This window comes from Schistocerca piceifrons, chromosome X (genome assembly GCF_021461385.2).
Source record: "Schistocerca piceifrons isolate TAMUIC-IGC-003096 chromosome X, iqSchPice1.1, whole genome shotgun sequence".
Classification (NCBI taxonomy): Eukaryota; Metazoa; Arthropoda; class Insecta; order Orthoptera; family Acrididae; genus Schistocerca; species Schistocerca piceifrons.
In genome coordinates this window covers 146,155,793-146,172,304 of record NC_060149.1, presented here as the reverse complement: position 1 = coordinate 146,172,304, position 16,512 = coordinate 146,155,793, and the positions used below count along the sequence as shown (strand labels likewise).

The window sequence follows — 16,512 nt, the reverse complement described above, 5'->3', positions numbered from 1 at the left end:
ACGGGGAACTATCAAAATTGAGGTTGGTCTCACACCTAAATATCACATTAGGATATTTAGGGGTGGGACCAATGTCAATTTTGATAGTTCCCGTACCAAACAACAGATGGCAACACTTATCTGTAAGTTTTTACATTTGAGGGTTAGCTCGTTTTTCCGCGCATGTCTTCAATTGTGCTTCATGCCAATAATTTGGACGAGTTTGTCTGGTGAAGTCAACAAATATGTTGGCACAGAGTCTAGTTAGGTGGTTTGGTACTTGCAACGTATTCAGGTAAATGATATACTGAACGTTCATTCACCCGTTTCGATTACGGTCTTTCTGTTCTTTCTGCTGCAGCTAGTCATTCCAGGCACCTGCCAGTTCATTCGACGATGGCAAAAAGAATAACGTCCATCGTTCACCCATCAACACAGACAGAACAGGGACACTGTAGTTACTGACGTCTGTCACGAAGGAATGATTGACGATGAACCAGGAATGAAATGAAGTGAGATAACATACAAATGGGTTCGCGTGGCTCCTTAGCTAACTAGGTATCAGACAACAAATCCAAAGGTCCTGCGCTCAATACCCAGTCCATTCTATGAGTTTTTCTCTCGATTGTCACTTCTCTCACCCACTGGAAGTTATTGGTTAATATTATGAATAATGTTAAGCTGTGCCGTGCTTCGGTACGCCTGTGAAACTGTAAGTCCTCCTATAACTAGCTACGAAAATCAGTTCGAAGGCCGGAAGAAGGCAGGGGCATACCACTTCTAATACATCCATACCTAGTAAAGTGGCGTCGGGTACAATCCATCTTCGGGCTGAAGACATCTTTGCTTCACTGCCACGTGGAGTTAAATGAGAGAAGGAAGATACGTTGAAATTAACGTCACGTTGTGGTCGACGGCATCAAGAGACGGAACATAAACCCAGTTACGAGAAGGAAGCATCAAGGTCTGGTTTAAAGAGCCATAGCGTCATCCGATCCAGATTATTAAAACCTAAATCAGGAAGTCCGACTAGGGATTTGAACGCCACGCGTCCCTAACACGACTGCATCGTGTAACTGTTAACCCGTTTAAGAGCTACGGGAGGGTTCCGCAATGACAAACTCTAAACTGACCGTTTGGACTTACTTCAGTGTGCCGGCCGGTTTGGCCGTGCGGTTCTAAGCGCTTCTGTTTGAAACCGCGTGACCGCTACGGTCGCAGGTTCGAATCCTGCCTCGGGCATGGATGTGTGTGATGTCCTTAGGTTAGTTAGGTTTAAGTAGTTCTAAGTTCTAGGGGACTGATGACCACAGATTTTAAGTCCCATAGTACTCAAAGCCATTTTTGAACTTCAGTGACCACCACATCCGATTTAGAAACATCAAGACAAGTATAAACTTGAAAGATGGGACCGGGACTGGAATCTATGTGGTAACGAACATGCGAGGAACGAACCAGACTCAAAAAGAGCCTAGATGATAAGTATCATGCGTCGTCCTTTGCATGATATTCGTATCTTAGCTACTGTTGCTAGTTACCGTGAGTAGTGTGACTACGCAGGATGAGCAAACAATCAACACTGCCGAAATAAGGTCGCTAATACTGGTGACAACCGCAATGATAGAACTGTCCATATACATCGTACACGGTGTTGCCGTGCGGTAATGCAAGAGTGTTAAAGCTTTCGTGACCACTTGTTGACAAACTGCCTGTTGGCTTCGTCTCCAGCAACGGAGCGTGAAACTTTGACAATGCCATCCACTGGTGCCGGCGAAACGTCAGAAGAATCATCAGGCGAACATCGGCCGAAGAATCCGAGATAGAAGCCAACAGGCAGTTTGCCACAGTGCGGTAAGTTTGCTTACTATGTCTCCTTACTGCACAACACATTTATCTGGACGGGGTATTGTTATGTTTATTTCTTTTTTTTACGTTTTTATTTTGTGAAGTGTCGATAAAATTATGCTTCACCAACATGCATTTTGTACATCTACATGATTTCTCTGCAATTCACGCTTCAGTGCCTGGCAGACGGTTCACCGAACCACTTTTTTTGAAAAACTTTCCTTAACAGGATCCAATAACGTTTTTCCGTTTTTTAGCACTCCTTCTATAGTGACAGCTTTGGGCCATTCGCACTTGTCTTTTTCGAGTACATAGACACTAACGAAGACTTCCCAGTTTTTTTTTGGGTTGACCTGTATTCTTCCTAGCAAATTAAATTTTGTTCGCAAAGGTTGTTTTTGTTTTACATCCAATTATTTTATGACATTTTTCATTCATGTTTTTGTGTATTTTTATTTGCAATTTACGCTGAAACAACTTTTCTGTTTACGGTTATTTCTGTGCCACTGAACTGCTGTCAGCCGATTGTTACCGTACATTCCTTGATATTATCAACAAATCTGCCACTGTATCGAACGTTGTTTTCGCGTCCGAGGACTCACGTTACATTTCGGCACTATTACTCAACAAAGATTCGCCGATTTTAGTATCTTGCCACTGACATACATACTCCTGGTTATTACCATCGTTATTACAATTTGATATACGAGCGACGTCCCAATGCCACGGAGACCTTCAGTTTAATTGCGGCTTTCGAATTGAGGCGGCGACATGTTAAACTTTTTTTTATCCGCAAAATAGTTTCGCAACACTTCAGGAGTGGCTATATCCCACGAAACTGGAGCAATAAACAGAATGCGACCCGCAGATCTGCAGACACAGCAGCGTTACCGTGGTAAATTAGCACCTGCATCGGCATTCAAAATTTGGTGTATTTAAATATTCGCATGCCCGAATTGCTGTTTTTTGTTTGAGTCCCCAGCAGGTAATGTGCTTCCTGTGTAAGCTGCGCAGCGTTGTTACGAATGACCCACGCGTTGGCCGCGGACCCACAAGGGCGGAGCGCGCGTTCCCGAGTCAGCGATGATTGCAACGCCGCAGCGCTGACGTCTGCCCATACGACTCCGTGTGCCGCCATTTGCACACAAAACATTAACTTGGGCGCTAGTTCGTTTCCTTGAATCCGATATGCGCAGCATTTTCACACACGCCCATAAATTATTCCGTATTTTGTCCCGCGGCGCAAACACGCGCACACGAACGCATTGAGGGCCCTCACAGAGGACGCCATTTACATAAGGCAGAGCCCGAAAAACTTGCCGAGTGACCGGGTTGGTGCTGACTTGCACCTCACAGTACGAGCCGCATTCTCTTAAGGTGGCAGGTCCGACTTTCATTATTCTTGCCGATATAGAGAACCAGTGTCCGACCACCTGAACCTGGTGTGTCAACCACGAGGATACCCTGCTGTTAGGCGGTTTCGTCTTAATGACCGACTCGAGAACTGGGCTATTAATATTATGCCGAGTACGCAATACGTCATAACTTTTTAATAACCAGAATGAAGCGCGACTGACGCTATACAATACAGAGAAGGAGTAATCAAGAATAGGATACCTTATGATCAATTCTTTCTATTTCACTCGGGCTTTATTTTATTTACCCTGCATTCTAGAGCGGCTTCCTTCGCATGCAAACTTTGTACAATACAGTCTTATCGCACACTAGTCTACAGTCCCTTCTCTTCACTATTTATAAACTCACTTCAGCCTCACATTTACCAGTCAATGCAATCGGCGTATATAAAACAAATCTTGGACTTCCCAAATTTCCTGGTCGCCTAGTATGTATTATATCTTGTGTCAAATCTCTTATATTTCGCACTCTACTACTGCTTCAAATTCAAATGTGCTTTTGTAAATGCAAACAGGATCGCGGGTTCGAGTCCAGCCCCAGGCATGAGCACAAATTTTAAGGTGTAGGTACTATGTGTGTGCTCTATTCTTGCAAGTTGCAGAAGCATGTATAATGACTGGAAACTTAATAACAGAGCAAAAAGTTGCAGCGATCAAGGAAAATGTGTATTGTGGACTTTTCAAAAATGATTGAAATTGTCACGCAGCTATAAAGCTATGTGGAAGATTTGCTGAATGCCATAAAAATACAATCGGAAACTTAACCCACTTCGGAACAAACATCGGGTAACTGACGGACCCATGGCAAGGTTCTTCGTATTTAGGTGCGTGGGCCAGATTTTAAGGCAACGGACTCGTTGTTAGTGGGGTGGACCCAAGCTTCTCGACTTAGATTTTATGTTGTTTTTAATAAATAATTGTAGGTGAATACCGGGATGGTTCCTTCAACAACGCTACAGCTAATTCCTTCAGCAATAAGGCTATTTTCCACAAGTAATCTTTGTTCCACTTGGGTGAATGCTACAGTAACTCTCTTTTAGACTTTTAGTAACATTTGCGCAATAATGTAGAACGTACAAAAGTTAAATGTAAGGATACATCATTCACATCAATATCTGAGAATCTGTGAAAATCGCATTTCATGTCTGAGAGTGGCAAGACTATATCGTCAAACCTCACCCGATTTACGATCGACAGATGTGATAGAAAGACGCCAAAGGATAAACGTAATTGTTGTAGAAACGATGATAAGAATCTGGAAGAGTTTGAATGTAATGGAATGGTGTAGAGCAACTTGAAATGGAGGCGAGGAAGAAGAGACCGCTACTTAAAACGACCAACAGAAAATATAAAGGAAACAGTAGGACCAGTGAGATAACAGAGTGAAACGGATGGGGACATCGATGAGGAACTGGTAAAGGTGTTGAAAAGGTATTCTGGAACAGATTACAAACAGCAATTGTTTCTTCAATTCACACATAAGTCTTCTTGAGGCAGAGATCTGCGAAGTGCAGACATCCGCTTTCATAGTTTCATTAATATGGTTGTTGCTCCTAACGTCCTAAGAAAACTTTGAGCTAATAAATTACGATTACATTAGCCAGCGTTGATTTCCTTTGGCAAGAAACTGAAAGCGAACAGTCCAACTCGTGCACAGAGGAACTTAAGATAGACTCGGTTAATAAAACATGTACTTCACAGTTGATATTTAGGAAACACGACGACTACCCGCTGTCCTTATATGTCTACCAAGGCCAGCGTTGAAAACGAGCGAACACGTTTGCGGAGAAATACGAGAACCGTGCTCGGGTGTAGGCGCGCTCTGCCGAAAGCTTTCGCAATACTTAATAACGCTCGTCCAGCGCAGAAAAGAGGCAGTAAGGCGAATTCAGATTTACATCACTGGATCGTGCGCACATTCCTCGAAAAACGAGCGGGGACTTCCCCAAACGAGTGTGCCAGAACAGCCGGCGGCGACGACGTCGCCCATTTGCATTTTCTCGCCAGAAAAAGAGAAGAGAGCCTCACCGCCAGACGAAGAACACATTTCCATCCGAGTGTGAAGAAAAATGAAGACAAATTGATTAGGCGAGATCGCGAACGCACCTCAGGAATTGCCAGGCTGAGCAAACGATCTTTATCTTCACACGGCGCAGATGCTAATGAGGGCAAACAAGGTCAATAAGATATACCGTTAGGCAGCGGCGCTCGCATCCACGTACAACTGGGCCGTCGCGAAAAGCGCCTTCCGCAGACCGCTAGCTCCTGCGGGCTCTTTTTTATCGCACCTCTCCCACAATACCCGCGAATGCCGAACCTGAGCTGCAGTTGGCGCTGTATAGTTGAAACTGAACTACAGAAGTCGTGCGTTGTTGAGGCCTACGTGAACAGTCTCTCTCGGCTTACGTATTAATATTTTGAAAGTCAGTGATCACGTACGAACTTCGAGAAATTTTAGGAAAAAGTCTTGATAACAGAGTTTTCGTATTTATGAGTCCAAAAAATGGCTCTGAGCACTATGGGACTCAACTGCTGAGGTCATTAGTCCCCTAGAACTTAGAACTAGTTAAACCTAACTAACCTAAGGACATCACAAACATCCATGCCCGAGGCAGGATTCGAACCTGCGACCGTAGCGGTCTTGCGGTTCCAAACTGCAGCGCCTTTAACCGCACGGCCTTATGAGTCCACTTCAGCACCTCTCTCGTATACGAGTCACTGCCTGAACCGTAGTGATTGCTGCGAAGTTCAGTTTCCCTGCTCGACAGTAAGATAGAAGAATAGTACATTGTAGCCGTCAACACACGATAAAACCCAATTACAGCACGTAACTCTCGATATAGACGAGAGACGCGACGATTGAAATTTCAAATAACTTACTTTCTCAATACAATCAGCCATTTTTGAGCTTTCACTTACGATAAACTTGACAACTCAGGCTGTCAAGTACCAAGTAAAGACTCGAGAGAAGTCCTGTTTAAGGACCAATTAACACTGTTTCTCAAATTCTTGGGAAACGTGATAAATCTAATTCGGAACAGGCCGAGTGGATCATGTAACCGACTGCTCTCGTGTAAGAGTCGATGCTACGCTATTATCCTCGGTTTCTTGCTGAGGAATCCTAAAACATCGTCACTATGACACCAAAGGAATTCAAACCTCATTCTGACCTTCTCCATCTCTCCCTCAGACGAGCGATACACACTAAAACCGCCCGGAAACCGGTCTTGGCACTGTTTTCTTGTGTGTGCAGTTCTTCAAAACAATGCCTGTAAGGCGTTGTCGTGGAGAAACAACATTCCAATGGAACGGGCTCGTATCGGCAGTCTAGGTAACAATGCAGCAACGCGCCTACTTTTCTCGGAATAGCACACTTCAGGATTGGATCGTCAGGATCACGAAAGTCTGTAACTAAGACAAATGTAGCTGCAAGACTGGGCGTGTCTTTCTAAATGACAGTTGTCAGTATGTGAATAGTAACGGTAGGTGACCTATTGCCATCACAACTATACCAACAATTTTGCAACAGTGCCAATGCTTCTAGTGTTTCACACAAACGAGTTTGAAACAAGGTAAATTCGAAATACTGACGACACTGTGGTATGCAATAAAAGGTACTGGGAATGATACTCATTTTTTTCTTGAGGGTTATAGTTTCTACTTTGATAATCGTTATAGGTGGCAAATATTCTCGTTAAAAATAGGTAAAAGGCAGTGTTTTGAGGCTATCCACAATTATCATACTCACTTGAGTCTTGGGTGCTTAAAAGAAAGATTTCTCAATCTGATTTGTTGTCATTGTTGTCTTTATGTTTCATTTTCCTGTTATTCCAACGGTAAATGGAGCTTCAAAGACAATACAAAGAAGTAGCTAGAAGGATTTCGTAGCCTCAGTCTGTTTGGGGACTGTGAGAAAGAAATAGAAGTGCTGAGAGCATACACCATTGAAGTGTCGTGTGGCTCACGAAGTCTTCCAATCTGAAGACACTTTTGATAGGTTGTGTGTCGTCGTTGCGCATCGTATACATGGTATCCTACACCTTTACGGCCAAAATTATATAGCTGGTAGGAAATCCTGAACAGAAAACTTTGAGATAAGAAAGTAATGGCTGGTAACGGATATATAGCAAAGGCCTTTTGCGAGGTATTGGACTCAAAATGTCCATTGCATGCAGTTCCCTCCGCAATGTTCGTTCGGAAACTGTTTGAGGAGAAGGGCCTGTGTGCAGCAACAGCAACAATAATTCCTGTAGTGTCTGAAGCTGATAATCGTTGACAAGGCGTGACACTCGTCTCAGGTCCCTGTCAATTATATAGCTGCGAGTGCTACACCATTCCTTGTAGACACGTTGGATAGTGCATAAAGAAATCAGGCAACTTCATTCACGGTGTGGTCATGGTTACATCAAAACACGACAGTTTGTTTCTGGCATTCTGCCAATACTCTACTTTGACCCAGCTTACTGAGTTGATTCCACACAACCGACTAGCACATACACATCACTTCACTGCCTTGACTGACGTCGGTGGTGGAGGCTCAGACGACCTCCTAGTACCAGTTCCACACCACCCACAACGCTCCAAATTGGCCAGTATGCTCTTTTAAAGACGTGGGTAATATCTCTTGTGGTCCGCTTACTGGCGGTAACCATGATTTTTTAATTGTCACCAAGAAAAAACAAAATTACTGTTCTTTGTGGAGGTAAATGTCTGCAGCACTGGTGCATTTGATAATTGAAACTTGATGACCACCCTTCGTACACGATCACCATAAGCTGTGACTGGTTTATCGACACTTCGGTGTTCAAGCACCCCAATGTCTCGCATCATAGATCAAGTACCAATCATCTCATTACAATTGCAACACTAGCTTCAAGAATGGGTTCAAATGGCTCTGAGCACTATGGGACTTAACATTTGAGGTCATCAGTCCCCTAGGACTTAGAACTACTTAAACCTAACGAAGCTAAGGACGTCATACACATCCATGCCCGAGGCAGGATTCGAACCTGCAACACTAGCTCCCACTTATCTAGTATCCTAGCTGTGGCCATCAATACAACTAAAACATTTAGAAACTCTTTATTCATTGCTGGCGGTCGACTGTAGCATTTTAAGACAAAGATGAAGCACTTCGTTTGGGCAGTCTCTCGATTTTTCATTAAAAAAGAAACATACGAGCGGGCCGGCCGCTGTGGTCGAGTGGTTCTAGGCGCTTCAGTCTGGAACTGCGCGACCGCTACGGTCGCAGGTTCGAATCCTGCCTCGGGCATGGATGTGGGTGATGTCCTTAGGTTAGTTAGGTTTAAGTAGTTCTAAGTTCTAGGGGACTGATGACCTCAGATGTTAAGTACCATAGTGCTTAGAGCCATTTGAACCATACGAGCGGTGTTGAATAGTTAATGGTACACATTTTTTTCTCGTCAAATTCCGGTTAAATAAAGTGCGGAATCTATTGTGGGACATCAACCAATATTCCTGCTTCAGGCCCAATAGTTTCATGAAGTTGCGATAGGTAGCGGGGCTATACGTAGGCTTCAAATGGCATCTGTAACGGAGGTGCGTTCCAAGCAGAGTTTCTTTTCGTAGATATTCATAAACGCTTGCAGAACGTCTACGGAGACCTGGCACTGAATAGCAGTGAACAAAAGCACGGTGAGCTGTAGGGCGAGGCGTCTGGCATCATCGCAATAAGGTCGCGCGAACCTGTCCGATCTGCCGCGTGCCCGCTGGCCGCACACAGCTGTGGCCCCTGCAGTGTTGGAACGTGCGTATCCTCTCGTTCGAGGTGGTCGACGGATCACAAATACCTCGCTGTACTACTGGACATCTGTGCTGGTAGTGCTGACACACTCGTCCACCAGTAAAGGATACTCAAAGGCCGCTGGACTCCTCGCCGCCTAACCGACGATCAAAAATAGGGGTTTGTAGCCAAAAGAGTAGGGAATAATTGGTGTACTGGAATCGTGAATAAAACCAACCTGCTTTTAGGGAAAAAAGTGTTACCTTAGTTATTTTGAACGCTCGGCTATACTGACCTGGGGCACGTGGTGGGCGTTGTTGGAGAGGCGCGGCTGCTGCAGCAGCGCCGCCTTGTGGCGCAGCGTGTCGAGCAGCGGGTGCGAGCCGGCGCCGGGCTGCTGCTGCGGCGGCTGCTGCTGCGGAGGCGGCGCCTGCGGCTGCTGGCCCTGCGGCTGGCCCGCCGCCTGCGGGAGGTGCGCCGCCGCCGGCGCTGCCGTCGCTGCCGCCGTCGCCGCTGCCGCCGCCGCCGCCTCGGCCGCCGGCTCCACTTTGCGCTGCCCGCAGCTGGACGCCGACGACGAGGACGCAGACGACGCGGAGGTGGAGGCGGAGGCGGCCGGCGGCGGCGAGAAGGGCGTGCGCGGCGGCGTCGGCGGGCTCGCCTGCTGCGGCGCGGGCTGTTTCAGCGACAGTGTCTCCAGGATCTTGCCTGAAACACCACACGGCGCTGATATCAAGGCGTCGTCAAAACACTTCCCTGAGACTCCAAATCTCCCTGAAACAATTTCTGCTGTATCTGAGAGCGAATTTTACTTTCCTTGTTTTTTACGGCTGCGAATGAAATGTTTTGAGCTGCCACGTCTCTTACTACCGATTATTCCTAGTTGAGATAGGATTTACAGTTTTATGAGCAATTCTATAAGTTAATAAGCTCTCCCCACTCGTGGAAATTCCTTTCTTGCTATCTTCGTCATTATTCCACACCATTATGCGACAACTTAAAGGATAAATCCTCACAGCAATACGCTTTGAGGCGCCATGTCACGGACTTCGCGGCTGCTCCCGCCGGAGGTTCGAGTCCTCCCTCGGGCATTTGTGTGTGTGTGTGTGTGTGTGTGTGTTTCTTAGCTTAAGTTAGTTTAAGTACTGTGTAAGTCTAGGAACCAATGACCTCAGCAGTTTGGTCCCTTATTAATTCACACACACACACACACACACACACACACACACACACACACACACAAATACGCTTCGAGCTGTCCTCACTCGAATGTAATATCAATGGACTCCCATAGCGGCGACGCATTGTGTTTCAGATGGGATGCTCTTCGCACTACGGTCACTGCTCTTGAATCGAGGGCGCTAGAATTCGATTTGAACGTTGCTCCTCTTAGAGGAATGTACATACGCCACTTCGCTCAGATAAGTTTACAGGCCTCCGTTAAACAAACTCAGCGCATTCGATACGATCCTGTGGAACATTCACAAGATGAAAAAATAGAGACGAAAAAATTGAGAGGAAATCGATTAAAATCAGCGCGTTAGAAGTGGACCTCCACTGAGTGCGAAGTCCTGTCGGAGAGCAGAACTCGAAAACGATCTCAGACCGCCTCCACCATGGGCGATTAAAATTGCTCTTCGGGGAAAACCGTACGCGCTTGTGCAATGTACTCTTAATGCTATATTTCCGTTGTTCAGGGTGAACATGAAGTGAGAAGTAGGGCAGTGTGAAATCCGTCGCATAACAGTCAATTGGGTATGATTACTCAACTCTATAAAATTCTTTAGTGAAGTTTGGAGCCGGCCGGAGTGGCCGAGCGGTTCTAGGCGCTACAGTACGGAACCGAGCGACCGCTACGGTCGCAGGTTCGAATCCTACCTCGGGCATGGATGTGTGTGATGTCCTTAGGTTATTTAGGTTTAAGTAGTTCTAAGTTCTAGGCGACTGATGACCTCAGAAGTTAAGTCGCATAGTGCTCAGAGCCATTTGAACCATTTTTTGAAGTTTGGAATTTAACTGGGGCCACTGGTGCAGAATTCGGTCATCTGGAACTGATGATCTCTCTTTTCCAGTCGAGTTATGCTGATGAAAATTTCTTTTTCCCTCCGGGTTTCAATCCAGCGAGCTCTGGATCGAGAGCCGCCGAGATACGCCAGTGTGGCGACGTCAGCCACGAAAGCGGCTACAAAAATTTAAATTACAAAATTCTTTAAATGTATCCTTAAAAATGGAGAGCAGCGAATTGTTCCCAACTTTTTCTGGCTGTAAGTTACAGTTGATGCGATGCAAAACATACTACCTACGACGGCCTGTATCTGTATCGTGATGTGGTCTCAGCGGGGATAGTTGTTAGCTGTTTTCTTCGGCTAGATCTCCACTTTACATCCACTAATTCAGAATCACGTATATGCTTGATGAATGCATTGACACCCAACTGGATTTAACTGTATGCAGTGAGGCTGATCCTCAGAAGGGCGCAAATGAACAGCATCTCGCTGTTTCATTAGCACAAAGCGCTGCGTCACGTGGAAACCTACTGTGACCTCCAGCTGCTTGCAGCGTTCCTTCCAGTCCCAGCTATCGCGACGAAAACGAGACGTAAACTAATTGAATAAGTGCGACACCGACAGGTTTGGAGCCGCTTCAGCAAATGCGAATTTCAGAAACAACGCTCTCTACCGAGGATTGCATTCGGTCGCAATTGCCAGCTGCCTCGCTACGAATTTCTCTATCGCCACGATATCTTGGGAGGGGCTCGCTGTTTATACTGCTAGGATAGGTACCCATTTCAAGAAAATTAACTCGTTTCTAGAATTATTTATGAGTGGGATTAGAACTACCTGAAAGTAAAGCTCGTAATAAAATCAACTTCCGTTACTGACACAAAACATGGCCTGCCGTATCCGAAGAATAAAATAAGTAGAAGTTATAGCATCCTAAGAAGGAAAAGACGCAGACTACTCTTTCAGTTTAAGAAGATATTTTTTACAGTGTAAAAAATAACGACAGATTTCTCCTCATGTGTCAATACGATGTTAAAGAAGTGTCCGAACGTGCAATGGGGCAGTTTTTGGCTCGATGTTGCAATATTTATATGTGATTTCCTTACACCACTCAATGGAAATGGTCGCACAACTCTTTTCCAAAAGCCATAACGGAAGATTCTATACAAATACTAACAAATTAAGCCATAACAACGTCGTATTTGTAATTACTTCTGCTGTGTGAAAGCAAACGTATTTGTAATTACCTCTCCTTTCGTAGGAGACATTACCTGACGGCTCTAGTGTAACTACACATGGATGTGCTTATCACTTTTACTGTTCGTTTCAGGCTGTTTTCCGCTGTGTTCAGCTCAGCTCTAATTTTCATATCAGCTAGTTAGTTTACAGATATACGTCATAACATGAGTATAAAAAAGACAACAAACCTGTACCTCATTAAGTTAAATTCGACAGAAGTCACTGTAAAAGTCTTGGTGCTACCATGTGTGCAGGGAATTGTCCTCCGAACCGCGTCGGCTACTTCATTCGTCGTTACACGGCGGTACGGGACTGGCAGGTGGTCACCACACTGCTCCCTTTGCCAATGACGTAGCCTTTCGAAACACGTTACGATACGCGCTACGTCTCCTTAAAGTGGCTCCTCAGTTGTTCTTACGAGGCTGCGTGCACCCCGTTCCAGTCCTTCGAGCAAGGAACCACCCTGCAGTACCGAGAATCGATCCCTGGTCCTCCACCAGACAAGTCAAGTATCCTGTCAGTTCAGCTACCAAAGGCTTCCAATTTAAACTGACGGGAAAAAAATCGCAACACCTAGAAGGAGCTGTGCGACATAAACGAAAATTGGTAGGCGTGTTTCTACATCTGAAAGATGTCTATCCAAATTTCGTGTCAGTCGCTTAAGAGTGGTGCTAGTGGCGCCGCTACCAGGATGCAAATCAGATTTGCTTTAAATACCCGATGTAACGGTAGTGAGCATTAGTTACGTATGAGATTGGACGTAGTGAGTTGGTGTTAGTCATGAATGCCTTTAAGATGACAAACACTCAATTATCATCACTTCACTGGGTTTGAAAGAGCTCGTGTAAGGGCTATAAGAAGCTGGATGTTCCTTCTGCGATAATGCAAAAAGACTTGGAAGGAATGTAGCCATTGTACATGGCAGCGATGGTTGCGGGAATGTACTGTCGTATGAAGACTGGGCTTCGGACGGCCACGTGGCACTACAGAGAGTGAAGATCATCATGTTCGGCGTATGGCTCTGGCGCATCGTTCTGCATCTGCAGCAGTAATTTGAGCAGCAGTTGTCACCAAAGTGACCCAACGAACTGTTACAAATCGGTTACTTCAACGACAGCTCCGAACCAGACGCCCTACTGCGCGCATTCCACTGACCCCGAAACACCGCCGTCTGTGACTTCGGCGGTATCAAGCGAGAGCTCACGTGAGAGCTGGGTGGAGGTCTGTTAACACGTCTGCGTGCTAGACACAGTGGTTTTATATATGGTGTTGTGGTCTGTGGTGCGGTTACCTACAACAGCAAGAGTACTCTTGTGGTTATCCTGCAAACTTGTACGTCAATCTGGTGATTTGAAATGTTATGCTGCCATTCATGAAAAGCATTCCAGTGGTGTTTTCCAAAAGGATAACGCTCGCCCACGTACGGCTGTTGTAACCCAACATGCTCTACAGAGTACGTTGCCTTGGCCTGCCCGATCACCAGATCTGTCTCTAATCGAGCACATTTGGGACATCATCGGACTAAAACTCCAGTGTCATCCACAATCCGTATTAACCGTCCCTATATTGACCGACCAAGTGCAATACGCATGTAAATCCGTCCCACAAACAGTCACCTGGCACCTGAACAACACGTTTGCACGCTTGCATTCAATATTCTGGTGGTTACATCCGTTATTAACGTACCAGCACTTCACATTTGCAATGGCTTATCTGTGATCTTACAGTCTTAATCACAAAAATATGTTACCTAGACAAGTGTATTCCCGAAATAACGTTACTCTATACTAATTTTTTTTTTGAGTTGCAATTTTTTTCCGTCACTGTATTTACGGAACATCTAACACACACTGAAGCGCCAAAGAAACTTATATAGGCATGTGTACTCAAATACAGAGCTATGTAAATAGGCAGAATACGGCGCTGCGGTTGGCAACGCCTATATAATACAACAAGTGTCTGGCGCAGTTGTTAGATCGGTTACTGCTACTACAATGGTAGTTATCGAGATTTAAGTGAGTTTGAACGTGGTGTTGCAGTCGGCGCACGACTGATGGGGCACAGCATCTCCGAGGTAGCGATGAAGTGGTGATTCTCCGAACGACCATTTCACGAGTGTATCGTGAATATCAGGAATCCGGTAAAACATCAAATCTCCGACATCGCTGCGGCCGGAAAAGGATCCTGCAAGAACGGGACCAACGAAGACTGAAAAGAATCGTTGAACGTGAGAGAAGTGCAACCTTTCCGCAAATTGCGGCAGATTTCAATGCTGGACAATCAACAAGTGTCAGCGTGCGAACCGTTCACCGAAACGTCATCGATATGGGATTTCGGAGCACGTATGCGCTTGATGGCAGCACGAACACAAAGCTTTACGCCTCAACTGGGCCCGTCAACACCGACACTGGACTGTTGATGACTGGAAACAGACTGCCTGGTTGGACAAGTCTCGTTTCAAATCGTATCGAGAGGATGGGCGTGAACGGGTATGGAGACAACCTTATGAATCCATGGACCCTGCATGTAAGCAAGGGACTGTTCAAACTGGTGGAGGCTCTGTAAATGGTGTGAGGCGTGTGCAGTTGGAGTGATACGAGGCCCCTGATGGTCTGTATACGACTCTCACAGGTGACGCTTATGTAAGCATCCTATCTGATCACCTGCATCAATTCATGTCCATTGTGCATTCCGAAGGACTTGGCCAATTCCAGCAGGACAATGCAATACCCCACACGTCCAGAATTGCTACAGTGTGGCTCCAAGAACACTCTTCTGAGTTTAAACACTTCCGCTGGCCACCAGACTTCCCAGACATGAACATTACTGAGCATATCTGGGATGCCTTGCAATGTGCTGTTCAGAAGAGTGTTCCACCCCCTCGTACTCTTAGGGATTTATGGACAGCCCTGCAGGATTCATCGTGTCAATTCCCTCCAGCACTACTTTAGACATTAATCAAGTCCCCACGTCGTGTTGCGGAGGACCTAGACGATATTAGGCAGGTGTACCAGTTTCTTTGGCTCTTCAGTGTATATAACGATGCAGAGAGAGGGGGGGGGGATGTGAGATTTATGATACAGATGATACATATTATTCGAATGAATCATCTCGAATTATTAGTCCGGGAAGCTCGTTTTGCACAAGAACTTTTCTGCATCTTCTGTTATACCCGGATAGATTATCAGATGTTTTGGGCACTAATGAGTGCGTAACGTCAAATACGATAACCTCTGATTACTTGATAATGTCGACGGCAATGGTCAGACTGAAGCCTGTTCCACGGCACGGAATAGTGGGGTGACTACACGTGGAGAATAATCATGCACGGCTTTCATTGTCGGCGCCCCGCCTCGAAAACCGACGACAGCGCGCCGGCAGCCGTTTTTGCTCGCTCACACACACACACACACACACACACACACACACACCGTGCGGAGCGGCTGTTAACCTACTTGTAATATTCCGTAACGAAATCGAGCGAGGCACGCGGCACAGAAATGCTGCCGTATATTTCACAGTGGCGAGAAGATGTCTACTTTCTAGCGTGCACCCATTGAACTTGAGGAGAGGGAAGTAGGTTGCGAGCTCCGGCGGCGCATGCGCGCTGCACGGCCCCTCCGAATTCGCTCCTAAGGTGTTCCGCCGTCACCGTCGACTCCATTAATTTCTTTTGTTGCTACAGCTGATAAAAGAGAGAGCTGACTAATGCGTACCCGCCTACGAGGCCAGGGACGCAAACGCATTGGCGATTGATACAGAGGTAGCTGGTTCGAATATTGGTGATGGAAGAAATTTTCACCCCCCCCTCCCCGCCACCCTCTGGTGGGCTAGGGGAGGATACATAACTATGTAAAGTCCATGATTAATTTATTTCTTGCAGTTTCTAAAGCATCACACCCATTTCGTCCATGTTATAGTCGTCTTTGAATACACATATTATACCTATTTGGCTCATTAGTAATGACCTTCCTTATCATCATTTCATATTCCATACCTATTTAGGACAAACACAGCAATTTATCATTTAAAGCTCACAATCATGCCCCTGTTGGGACTCGACTCCACGACCTCCGCTTTACTTCACCACGGGCTGCGTTTCATAATGGTAAACAGGTCTTCCATTAGGATCCTCCACCCAACGTCGCTAAATATAATAGGTCAACGAGTGGAACTAACGTACGGTGTATAAAGTGTGTTTCATAGTCCAGGCGCCCGAAGCCGGAAATCCGGCTTATTGCCAGCGGATTAACACATGTCATACAACCACCCCTTTCCTCTGAATGAG

At 45.9% G+C, this 16,512-nt stretch overlaps 1 protein-coding gene across 1 annotated transcript in view; it reads right to left on the bottom strand.

Annotated features, from left to right (window-relative positions):
- Positions 1 to 9,367, bottom strand: part of LOC124721684 (zinc finger protein castor homolog 1-like) — a 110,397-nt gene extending 101,030 nt beyond the window's left edge. The window contains exon 1 of the mRNA XM_047246760.1: positions 9,278 to 9,367. The gene's annotated coding sequence lies outside the window, so the exon portion shown is untranslated. The remainder of the gene's footprint in view (positions 1 to 9,277) is intronic.
- Between the last annotated feature and the right edge of the window lie 7,145 nt (positions 9,368 to 16,512).